Source organism: Hirsutella rhossiliensis, assembly GCF_020360975.1.
Source record: "Hirsutella rhossiliensis strain HR02 chromosome Unknown scaffold00004, whole genome shotgun sequence".
In the NCBI taxonomy this organism is placed as follows: domain Eukaryota; kingdom Fungi; phylum Ascomycota; class Sordariomycetes; order Hypocreales; family Ophiocordycipitaceae; genus Hirsutella; species Hirsutella rhossiliensis.
In genome coordinates this window covers 6,120,904-6,134,891 of record NW_025408670.1, presented here as the reverse complement: position 1 = coordinate 6,134,891, position 13,988 = coordinate 6,120,904, and positions in this window count along the sequence as shown.

The following is a 13,988-nucleotide window of genomic DNA, read 5'->3' as shown; positions in this document are numbered from 1 at the left end:
ATATATAGTAAAGGGAATACTATAGTTAGTTCTTACTACGCTATTAAAAAAGTATAAGCGGAAGTAGTAAATAGATCTTATTCTTCTTTTATTTATTTAGTTATAGCTATCTTTCTTTCCTTTATTATTAAGGTCTTAATAAAGTTATAGTTTAGTTTTATTTTCCTTAATATTAAGGGCTAGTATATACTTAGCGTAGTAGTATAAGGCCGAATAATTATTTATTTAAAGCTAAGGAGAAAGGAAGAAAACTCTATCTTAGTTACGCTAGTTATCTATCTTCCTTAGTCCTTAGCTTAACCTATATTTAGGTACTATTCGGCCTAAGTTTAAGTTAAGCTTTACCTATATATAGGTTTACTTTAGCCCGACTTTAGTATAGTCGCTATAATATAACCTTAGCCCTTTATAAGTATCGCCTATAATACTACCCTTACCTTCTTTTTTTTATTAGTAGTACCTTTATTCCTCCTTTACTACCTTTTTATTATTATCCTCTTTTATTTCTTAGGTATATATAGTCGCTTCCTTCTACCTTATACTTACTTTATCCCTTTATATACTACCTTTTTATATACCTATTTTAACTTATTCCTCCCTCTACTATATATATACCCCTATACCTTATTAACTATATATATACCCCTCTATATATTAATACCCCTTTTCTTTCCCCTCTCCTTTTTCCTTTCTTTTTCCTCCTTTAAGCTTTACTTCCTCCGCGCGCGCGCCCCTACTCTACCTAATTTCTATCTTTACGCTGCGCTATATTATAACTATTATAGGCCCTTATATACCCGCTAGCTTCTTTACTTTATATAGCGGCACCCTACCTCTTAGTATACTAAGCGACTATACCCTACTACCCTTAAGCTAGTTAACGCGTTTACTTATATCTCTTAGTAAGTATAGTATAACCTATAGTACTACTATATAGCGGCTACCTTATCTTACTTATATAAGCTAAATAATATTACTTAACGTTAAGATATAGTATAGTACTTACTAAAACTAAGTATTATTATATACTTATAACTACTTTACTTATACTTATATTAAATTATACTATCTCTTTACTTATTACTTTTTTTTAACCTTATTTAATAAGACGCTAATATAGTAGTAGTATACTAAAGATATAATCGCTACTATTAATATCCTTTAAGACTATATATCTTAAAGGATATTTAATAACTATTAAAGCGACCTTTATATATATACTTTATTTCCCTTTTAACCTTATCTTATTACTTATCTCTAACTATTATTTAAGTATACTAAGCTTACTTATACTACTATTCTTATAAAAAGAGATATAAGAAGTATATATAAAATATATAAAGGTAAAATTAAAAGTAAAGGGTCGGATAGGTAGGGCAGAGATATTTAATACTTACGGGGGTAGTAATTATAGTAGGGGAGTAATTATTATATTACCTTAATTCTCCTTTTTTCCTTTATCTAACGCCCCTCTTTATACCTATTTAGTATCTCGATTAATAAAAAAGATCTTACTTAAAGAAGCTACTAATATCCTCTTAACTACTAAGCTTTTTACTAGTTTTCCCCCTCCTTTTTAGTAGTTACCGGTATATCTATCTTATCTCTCGCTACCTCTATAGGAAGCTATTATTACTTCTACTTCCCCTTATACCCCTACCCTCTTCTCTATTTCTCTTTTTAGCTCCTTCTTCTAAACCGGTTTCTTAGCTTCCTTAGTCCCTCTTACTAAGGGATATCTCTAAGAACTACGTAATTAGGCTATACTTCGCGATATACCCCCTTAGCTATAGCCTGCTCCTTAAAGGCATAGCTAATATAGCTTCGGGCTAGTAAGCGTATAAAGGAGGTTCTTAGCTCTATTACGACTACGGTCTAGCGAACCGCGGGGACTAATATATATTACGAGGTCACGTAACGTAGGGAGCAAGGAATATTAAACGGACTAACGGGCTAATTAAGTTTAGAGCGACGGGTTACTCTAGCGCTCTAACGCTCTACGGCTAGGATCGTAGGATCGCTCTAGCGCTCTAGCGCTCCTAGATAACGGGATTACCTAGCGCTCTTAGCGATCTAGGGAAGCTCTCGAGATATATAAGGAAGGAACGGAATACTCCTTTAGATAGATAGCTCGATAGCTTTTAATATTATAATTATTACGATCTCTATTATAATCTTATCTTTAATTCCGATTACTTAATTACCTAATTATAGTCTATAGTCTATAACCTCTAACTTATTACTAATATAATATACTTATTATTACTTAAACTACACTTTATTATATTTATTAATATAAACCCCTTAATAGGTTTATCCCTTAAGAATAATACTAGTTATTATATATTAAAAGCTCTTATTTAATATAAATACCGCGTTACTTTAAGTAATATTATAACTATTAATATACTTATATAGTAAACTAAATTAACTAACTCTAGAACTATTATATTACCTTAAGATATAATACGCGAGATTATTACCCTTTAATAAGAGGTATAGTTACTTAGGAACGGAGGAGGTAATAGATAAGTTAGGGACCTTAAAGAAGTAGTTAAACTAAAATAGCTAGGACTATTTAACGGTACTTATAGTATGCTTTAAGACTTTCTTACCTAACTTAAGGCCTATTACCGGTTTTACCTTACTAAACTCTTAGACCTAGTCGAAAAGGTACTCTATATAGGAAATTATTTATTTAGAACGGTACTTACTTAGTTTAGACCTATTATAAGGGATTTTCTCGATAACTAACTAGCGCGATAAGATAACGAGATAGATAAAGTCTTTACTAGTTTCTAAGGATTTAAAGAAGCTATTATAAAGGTATTTAGAATAACTAATAAGGAATAAGAAGCTAAATAAAAACTTTAAGAACTTTAATAAAGGATCTTAGTATTAGATTATACTATAAAGTTCTATTAAGTTACTTTAAAGCTTAATTAAGACAATAAACCTCTTATATTACGATTCTACGATAGGCTTAAAGAAGAAGTTAAGGATAAGCTTTATAAGGAAAATCGACCTAATAACCTCTTAGACTATATTACTATAGTAGTATAAATCGATAATAGATAGTACGCGCGACGCTAAGAAAAGAAATAAGGAAGAGGAAATTAAAACCCTTCTTATAAGAATAACTTTAACTAACGCGCTAACTATAAAAAGAAGCGCGAAACTCCTATTACTTATACCTATATAATTAACCTAGGTAGGATAGATCTAGATATAATATAGAAAAGTAAAGGAAAGTATTTTAACTATAGGAAACTTAGATATTATTCTAAAGAATATAGATAACCTTATAAAGAGAAGAAAACCTACTAGGTACTAGCCCTAGAAGGTAAGAAATACTTAAATACTATTAATAAATAGGAACTAAAGTATAAACTCCTTAGTTAGACTATATACTATAATAACGAATATACGGTATACTTAAGCGATAAAAATAGTATTAAATAGTTCTTAAAGTAACTAAAGAAAACCCTTATAATAATATAATAAAGGGATCCTAAAATATAGAAATAAGTTAAATTCGTAGAACTAAAATACCTTTATCTTAAAGGAGTCTCCTAAGACTAAATTAAGAAGAACGGTAAACGATTCTAAGAAGATATATAAAATAAAAATCTATAATAATAATAAGTAGTCTATAAATAATATAATAAAAAAGATATAGATATAGCTCTTATACTTATAAAACTTAGATAATAACCTAAAGAGGAATAACGAAGTATTAACGATATAAGCTTTAAAGAATAAGAAATACTTAGAGAAACGGAAGATAAGAACGAACTTATATTACTACCTTTACTACTAAGGGAGAATGCTATAATTAGAGAATACGCTCTATACTTTAAAGAATTTAAAGAAATACTTAAAATTAAAACCTAATAAATACCTTAAATTCTTACGGAAAACTAATAAGCTATACTAATTTAATATTAACCGGTACTACGTAGAGGAGACTATACTATAGCTATCGCCGTAGTCGATACCTTTATAGCTCTATAACGAGAATAGTAACTATAAGGAGAATTTAAAGACGATCTATAAATACTACTTACTTATAAGTACTATAAGTATATTTTATAGATATTATATATCTACCTAGATTATATAATATACTTTTAGATAAAGGTACGATATAACGCCTTCTTAGTTAAGTTTAAGGGATAAGTACTTTCGAAACCCTACTTAAGTATAGAACTAGACTATTAGAAAATCGATTAACGCTACTTAAATAACTAAGTTATATTATTAGAACCTAATTATAGTATACTACTTAAATACCGCGATAATTATAGTTTATTAACGAGATATCTTTTAGAGATATATAAAATCTATAAATACGCTAAAATAAAGGAATAGTATAGCGCTACTCGCTTTAAGGTATCCGAACTATTAATCTTTTAAAGACTTATATAACGAATTAAATATAATAAAGAAGATTATAACGAATATATATACTTAAACTATAAAGTTTATAAATACGAAAAAGTATAAGTATAGTATAAACGATATAACGGTATACTAAAAGATTATTAGTAATATATATAAAGGCTATAAGCTATATTTAACTAAGGAAGAATTAATATAAAAATACTATATACGAAATAGAAAGATATAGAACGAAAACTTAACCTTTAGTATAAAAACGAATAAAATTATAAAGTATAGTACGTAATTAACTATAAAGTAGTATAATATAAATAATATAGCGTTAAGAAATAAGAAATCTTTAATTAGCTATAAGAAATTAGTCTCTTAAGCCTTAATATAATACTACGCGATAAAAATATAAAGAAATAATATTAATAATAAATTAAAGAAGAATACCTAAATAAAATAAATAAAGACTAGGTAAAAAACGAGGTACGCTATCTATAAAAAGGCTATAGACTAGCACGATATAATAAGATCTAAGGACCCTATATATAGTAACGGTAAGCTATAGTAACTAAATAGTATTAGATATCTAAATCGCGGGATATTACGTATATATACTTTTAGACTATAGCGCGATAGGTAATTACGTTTTACTTAGAGTCGTTAATCGTTACCGACTTATATAGAGATATAAGATAGATCTATATAAACTTATAAATATTAAAGGAGAGGCCTTTAACTATAATAACGGAATTATTAATATAAAGATTAATTGCTATAATATTAATATCTAGGGCTACGACGAATAAGTTAACTTTAATATTATAGATATTAAAGAATATAACCTTATATTAAGGCTTCTATAGCTATAGGAGAGCAACCTACTAATTAACTAGAAAACTAGCTAGCTATATTAAAATAAAGACGTAAGTTTCTAGGACTAGTAGATTTAAAAGAAAGTAAAATTTTACGATAATTTAGCTACTAAATATAATAAAAGGGATAACCGTTTAAGTAAATTATTATAGGCTTTAGCGATATAAATAAAAATAGTAACTAAACTAGTAGATATAATAAAATCGACTAATAAGACCTACGTACTAACTAATATAGCTATATAACCTAGTATCCGATATAAATAAAATAAAGGATATAATATAAAGATCTAAAGAGTTATTACTACTTTAAGGGAAAACCTTAAATAAATTAATAAAGAGCTTAAGTTAAGAGAAACTAGCTCTTAAAAGAAAGAATAAAGCTTATAAGATAAAATAAAGAATATCCCTTAGGAATACTAGAAATATAATAAACTCTTTAAGGAAGAACTTAAGATAGGGTTACCTAAATATAGTTAATAGGACTACGAAATTTATCTTAAGGATAAAATAACGCCGACGTTCTATAAGATCTATAACTTAAACGAAAAGTAACTATAAACGCTACGCGACTACCTTAACGAAAATCTACGAAAGGGATATATATAAATATTAATATCTAAAGTAAGCTACCTAGTTATATTTATTTTAAAGAAAAACAGTAAGCTATAACTAGTTATTAACTATAGACGCTTAAACGATATTATAATAAAGGACCGAATACTATTACCGCTTATATTAAAACTATAAGATCGACTATATAGTAAAAAATAGTTTATAGCCCTTAATCTTAAAGGCGCCTATAACTTAATACGTATAAAAAAAGGATATAAATAGATAATAGCCTTTAAAACGAAATTTAGACTATTTAAATATCTAGTAATACTATTTAGACTTATAAATATACTAGCTACCTTTTAACGGATAATTAATAATATCCTACGCGAATACTTAGATATCTTTATAGTAGTATGCCTAGATAATATCCTAATCTTCTCGGATACCTTAGAAGAATATAAGGAATACGTCTATAAGGTACTCCGCGTACTTTAAAATATAAAGTTACTAGTTAAACTAGAGAAAAGTAAGTTCTATATATAAGAAGTAGACTTCCTTAGATATACAATCTTACTAAGAGAGATATAAATATAATAAGATAAAATTAACTTAGTTAAAGAATAGCTAACGCTAAAGAACGTTAAGGACGTATAAAGTTTCCTAGGATTTATAAATTACTACTAACGATTTATTAAAGATTTTAGAAAGGTTATAGTACTACTATATAACTTAATAAAGAAAGAAAAAGAATTTATATAGGACGATAAAACTAATAAAGCTTTTAAATATATTAAAACTATAATTATATAAAAACTAGTCTTAACTACCTTTAATTTAAAACGATAAATTAAACTTAAAACTAATATATTAGACTTTACTTTAAAGAGTATAAATCGGATAAAAAGATAATAAAGGAAGACTATAACTAATTATATTTTACTTAAAAAAGCTATATAGCATAGAACTTAATTACCCTATCTATAATAAAGAATTCCTTATAATTATTTAAGCTTTTAAGGAATTTTAATACTACCTTCTTAAAAGTAAATATAAAGTTAAGGTCTATATAGATTATAAGAATATCTTATATTTTATAATAATATAATAGTTAAACGGACGATAGATCTAATAGGCTAAATATTTATTAGAATTCGACTATAAAATAATCTATAGAAAAGGAATAGAAAACGGTCGAGCTAATACCCTTAGTCGACGAAGTAACTACGATATAGGAGTACCTATAGCGAAAGGATAGCTCCTAGAAATTAACGAAAACGGGAACTACTAATAACGATAGCTAAATATAATATTTAAAGTATAACCTAACGACTTAATATACTAAAAGATCCTAAAATAGATAAAAGAATATAAAGTATTAAACGGATATAATATAGAATATTTAGAAGTTCTAATATATAAAAATAAAATCTAGATACTACTAAAATTATAAGATAAAGTTATATAAGATATATACGAATATTTAATATATAGATATTAAGGAATCTAAAGAATAATAGAATAGATTAAACGATAATATAACTTCCTATAGCTTAAAGAAGTAGTACGATAAGTTATTAAAAAATATAAACTTTACGTATAAAGTAAAGCTAAATAATATAAACTATATAGAGAATTATAACCGCTACTAGTACTAGAAAAACTATAGGATTTAATAGCTTTTAACTATATTATAAAGCTACTACTATTAAAAGAACCTATAACTAACGTTAAGTACGATAGTATATTCGTTATTACTAATAAACTAACAAAGTATAGGTACTTCTTACTATATAAAGAAGTAAGTAATATAGAAGAGCTAGTATATATATTCCTACGAACTATTATTAGTAATTATAGACTACTAAATAAGATTGTCTTTAATAGAGGAAGTGTGGGAATGTAGCATATAGCTATAGTAGGATTGTAAGGGAGGTGCGCACACACGCACACGTGACCCTTAGCGTCACGTGTATGGACCTCGGGGATCCGTGTATAAAGGGCACGTAGTGTGCCCCTCATTCCCTTTCCTCCCTTCCTAGCAAGACATCTTGAATACAACCCATTGCGTTACTGCAGTACAGACCTCCCGACACTGATCAGTGATCGATTTGGTCGATCACAGATTGGCAAGGAAGAAGAGATAGAACGCAACCTTCGAAAGCCCAACTACCATATTCCTAGCGATATTGCCCTGGTTGGACCTAGAGGAGGTTTCTATGCTAAGATCAAGGACTCTACGATTACCCGGACCCGGCAACCAACTAGCTCCCGGTAGGCCATTGATAGATCCTTCCAACTTCACTTAACGGTTACATTAAGTGTAAGTGCGTCCACAACGCCGATTCGACAACTACGTGACAGCCCTCACGATTCGACAACTACGTGACAACCCTCACGATGACAAGCACGACCCCAACCCCGAACCCCGCCTCTACGAGGAACGACGCCTTCCTCGACCAAGTAAGGAATTGGTCCAAAATCTCACGATCCCAAAGACCCAATATCAGGATATCGATCCGACCCGATGGGAGGATGAGATCACGCCCAAGAGGAAGATAGAATAGCTGTTATGACATATACCGCACGATTTATGTCAGAATGCGAGGAGAACGTACACCTTCATGGCACTAATATCCTTGAATTCTTCCAGGATCACTTCCAACAGTGGACCGAGGCAACGTGGAGAAAGATGCCAAAGGAATTTCGAAGGGAGCTACGTTACCTTTTAAAGAGACGTGGTATCTATACAGGAGAAAAGGGTGACCACATCATCCCACAGCTCGTCTTCCTACAGACGATCGATAACCCACCAGCCTGGCCCGACAACGAATTCATGGTAACCCAATTCGATAAAGGAACGGAGGCCTATACAAGAAAAGAGAGACGACTAACGCAGAACCCTCCCACCTCCAACACGGCGGAGCCATCCATGCCGTTAGCCCCTATTCCGACGCTCCCTGCTCCTCCCGCTACGACAATTGCGGAACCGCCCACAACGACTGCTACGCTTCCCAACGAACAATACATCCTACAAGCTATCAGTTCCAGCAACAGAGCATCGTTCTAGCAGAACCCTCTTCTCCCACATCCTCGAAGCGTACACAACGCTTCCCCCGGCCGACATCCCGAACGGCATCGTCGATGCCAACACACAACAGAAATTCACCAAGATCTGGGACAAAGAGAAGAACTATACGGGGGAACCCTATGACCTTCTCGATGATAAGCTACGCATCTTTATGAGTATCTGTTATAACATTCAGGTCAAGCCGGACCAATTCCACGCTCTTTTCCCTCGAATCCTTACTGGCCGAGCCCAAACGTACTACATTGACCACATTAACTGGACCTCAACGTTCCGCAAGGCATACGATAGCATCAAGCAACATTTCGATACGGAAGTTAACCACGTTCACTACTATACTGAATGGACGACTATTTCCTTTAACAAGCTCCGTGCCGATAATGCTACGAAATCCCTACACGAGGTTCTTCAGCTACTCCTTGATAAGCTACAGTTATGCCAACGAGCTCTTGGCAACGCGTATGCAGGAAACGTTCCACTGCGTACAACGCTTATTAATGCATGCCGCGGTGTTCCTGAACTTGAATACGCTTTATTCAAGCCCGCCGAAGGAATCGAGCCCTTTGCAGATCTTCGCTCTTCCGTTGAGACCCATCTTGCACGCGGAATAGCGCCTCGTTATCTTCAAGGAGGCCCTCAATACCATCAAGACCTCGAGGAACCATCTGATCATATGGATCCCAATGACCACTACTATCTCGATCGAAGATACAACAACAATCGCGGAAGATTTGGTCAGAAGGGGTATAGAAGGTATAGAGGCAACGCTCAACGAGGCAGCTACAACGCTCCACGGGAAGCTTCAATAGTCAACGCTTTAACCGGCCACAAGGCCGTTACGGCCACAACCACCCGTGGAATAAGAAGTGCTTCGTCTGCAATAAGGAAGGATGTTGGTCTACAAAGCACACTGCCGAGGAACGTCAAAGATCCTGAGACCAATACGTCGCCCACTGTCACTTCATAGGGATTACCCTCCCAGGACCTTACAGCCTACGTTCTTGACTTTGAAGGTCACGAGATGGATGCCCACGATGATGCTAACGACCCTGGGACGAGGACGACAATGAAGATAATGACAACAACCCAGAACAGTGGCACACAAGCCAAATGCTCTGCCAGCAAGCCTTCAACCATCTGATCACAGGGGAAGACGTGTATAGCACCTCTCAAAACAACGCTACACCTGCTTCCCAATTCATGATAGAGGAGCGCTACTCAAGACTCCGATTCCAGGGCATCATAATTGACACAGGCGCCGCGAAGGTTTCCACAGCTGGCTACGACCAATGCATCGCTCTACAACGAGAAGACCCTGCTATAACGCTCGATAAGACTACAGCAGGCCAAGCTTCTATCAAATTCGGCAACGGCGAAGCCATTCTATCCTCGGCTCTATCGCCCTTAAAACACCTCTCGGAAGGATCACATTCCATATCCTCAAGACCCCTACTCCCTTCCTCCTCTCTCTCGCTGATATGGATCGCCTAGGCATCTATTTCAACAACCTTACAGACACCATTGTCGGACGAACAACCCTCCCGGTTATCCGCAAATGGGGACATCCTTGGTTCCTCCTACCTAAGACCAACGAGGCCGCTATCGCATTCCTCACGGAGAGCGAGATCCGCACTCTTCATCGTCGATTCGGGCACCCAGCGGTCCCAAGACTTCACAACCTCCTACGGCAAGCTGGCCACAACGATGTGACGATAGATATCCTAGAGAACATCTCGAGATTCTGTCATCACTGTCAAATGCACTCTCAAGCTCCAAGACGCTTCAAATTCACCCTAAAGGATGACCAGGAATTCAACTACGAAATCGTCGCTGATGTGCTCTACCTTGGAACCCCTCAACGCCCCGTCTTGCACGTGGTAGATACAGCAACAGCGTTCCAAGCAGCCAGGTTCCTCCTATCGATGTCAGCAAAGGATACGTGGGAAGCCCTCCGAGCCCTCTGGATAGACACATATCTCGGACCCCCTGATACTATCAAGCACGACGCAGGGACCAATTTTGCCTCCCTAGAGTTCCGTAACGAGGCAAAGCTTATGGGGATAACCTGCAAGCAAGTCCCTGTGGAAGCACATTGGTCCGTTGGAAAGGTTGAAAGATATCATGCCCCTCTCCGCCGTGCGTTTGAGATCCTCCACGCAGAAATCGGGACCTTCACATCCCCCGAATCGATCCTTCAAATGGCTATCAAAGCCATCAACGACACAGCAGGGCCAAATGGCATTGTCCCTACGCTCCTAGTCTTTGGCGCCTACCCTCGAATGGCGTTAGATTCGCCCCTCTGCTACGACCCTGAAAAGGGCTGCCGCAGCCCAGAAGGCGATGAAAATGCTTCGTCAGCTCTCAGCAGAGCGGCAAGTGCAGGGCGCCTTACACACAAAGAACGGACCATCATCAACAGGCGTTATACTATCGCTCCCACTGCAAAGCGAGGTCCGAGTGTGGAGAGAAAGCTCGGCTGGCAAGGCCCTTTAAGATTAGGGCAATTGATGGCTCCAATGTCACAATTGATACTATCAACGGACCCCAGACCTTCCGTTCCACCCTTGTGCAGCCTTATTTCCGCGACGAGACGACGATCCCTGCCCCGCTGCTGCTGCTGCGGATGATTCTGACATTCCTGTTTCTGATCCTGCGAGCGATTCTGTTCCTGTTTCTGCCCCTGCCCCTGCCCCTGTTCCTGCTCCTAATCCCCCGGCGCCGCGCAAGCGAGGCCGCCCCCCTGGTTCGAAGAACAAGCCAAAGACGACGTTCCTAGTCAAGAAGGAAGAAGATGCCTACCAACTAGCCATCAAGCTACGGGACGAAGGCATTATCACAACGCCAGGCACCCCCTTTGAGGAATCCGATAGCACGGAGATCGATGATCTATTGGTACGAGGAGTGTTTAGCTTCGAACGCTACAATGAAGCAAAGCACGGGAACCATCATATCTTCCGCTCCCGCATGGTCCGCGAGGTTAAAGGCAAAGAAACCAAACCATACGAGAAGTCAAGGCTCGTGGTCCAAGGGCACAACGACCAAGAGAAAACCACCCTATTGACGCAATCCCCGACAATTCAACGCGTCAGTCAACGGCTTATTTCTGCTATCTCCCAGACCTCCTTTCTCACGGCATGACCCTCTCTTCGTGACATCACACAAGCGTATCCCCAGGCGCAGACCGAACTATTCCGCACCATTCTCACGCATCTTCCCGCCGAATTAGAAGGAAGATACCCGGAAGGAACAATCATTCGCGTTATTAAGCCCCTATACGGAATTGCGGAGGCCGGAGTCCATTGGTTTCGAACCTATCACGGGCATCATGTCGATAACCTCGACATGTCCACATCAACCTACGACCTATGCTTCCTAATTACGAATAAGGGACCTGATAACTTTGGGATTGTGGGAATGCAGACTGACGATACCCTTATGCTTGGCACACAACGTTTTTCCGCGCTAGAGGAAGCGGAACTCGTAAAGGCACAATTTCGGGCAAAGCCGAAGACAACGATGACCCGGGTACTAGCATTGACTTCAACGGTGCAAAGATAACCCTCCAAGACACCACTTTCCACAACGCTCTACTGCTTCAACAAAGGGTCAAGCAGCCAAGATCGAACCCATCGACATCAAGGCATACGATCGAGCCCAACAGTACGTGGAACAGCGTGCCCGTGGCGCGTATGTGGCTTCAATCTGTCAACCAGAGGCCTCATTCGACATCTCTATTGCTGCCCAGGTCCAAACCCCTACGGAAGAGGATTGCACGACCTCAACAAGCGGCTTCAATGGCAGAAAGACCACCAGCAGCGAGGCTAACGTATATCCCTATTGACCTCGCCAATGCCAAGCTTATCGTCTTTACCGACGGTTCCTTTGCGAACAATAAGGACCTATCGTCACAGCTAGGCTTCGTCATTGCCCTAGTCAATGAGACCGAGACCGCACGTACCAAAGACCAATTCGGGATCAAGGGCAATGTCCTCCATTGGAGCTCAACGAAGTGTAAGAGGGTCACCCGAAGCGTGCTAGCATCAGAGATCTACGGCATGGTCAACGGATTCGATATTGGGATATCACTAGCAACGACGATACGGAAGATCACAGACCGCCTCAATCTTCCCCCTATCCCCCTAATCGTTTGCACCGACTCTTTTCCTCTACGAGTGCCTCGTTAAGCTAGGCACAACGAAGGAGAAGCGATTGATGATAGATATCATGGCCCTACGTCAATCCTACGAAAGGCGTGAGATCACAGAAATCCGCTGGATTAACGGCGCAGACAACCCAGCAGATGCTATGACAAAGGCATCGCCTAACCGCGCCCTCGAACGCCTCGTCGATACGAATAGCCTTACGATTAGGATAGAAGGATCAGTCGAACGCCCTCCCCGCTAGCTGCCGCTCGAACCGTCACTCTTTTCGCACCCTTGCGGTTGCTGCTACGCTCCCGCACCTGCTGCTACTGCTGCGATTGCAGCGATAAAAGAAGATTTGCCAGTGTGGGAATGTAGCATATAGCTATAGTAGGATTGTAAGGGAGGTGCACACGCACACGTGACCCTTAGCGTCACGTGTATGGACCTCGGGGATCCGTGTATAAAGGGCACGTAGTGTGCCCCCTCATTCCCTTTCCTCCCTTCCTAGCAAGACATCTTGAATACAACCCATTGCGTTACTGCAGTACAGACCTCCCGACAGGAAGTATATTTATAGCTAAGTTTTAGTAAGCTCTTATAGTATAATTAAGGACGAAATATAAGCTTAATATAGCTTATTACCTATAAATAAATAGATAAATAGAACGACTTAACTAAACGCTTAAATAATATTTACGATACTATATTAGCTATAAATAAAACGATTAAGTTAAATAGCTACTAATAGCGTAACTAGCTTATAATAGCTTAGTTATAGAAATAACTAAGCTCTTACTAGTATATACTAATTATAGATATAACCTAGAAGTATTTAAGGTTACTTAATAAGGACTATAAGTAGAACGAGCGATACTATAAGTAGATTAGCTATAAAAATTATATAAAGAAATATAATAAGAACTTTAATTTATTAGA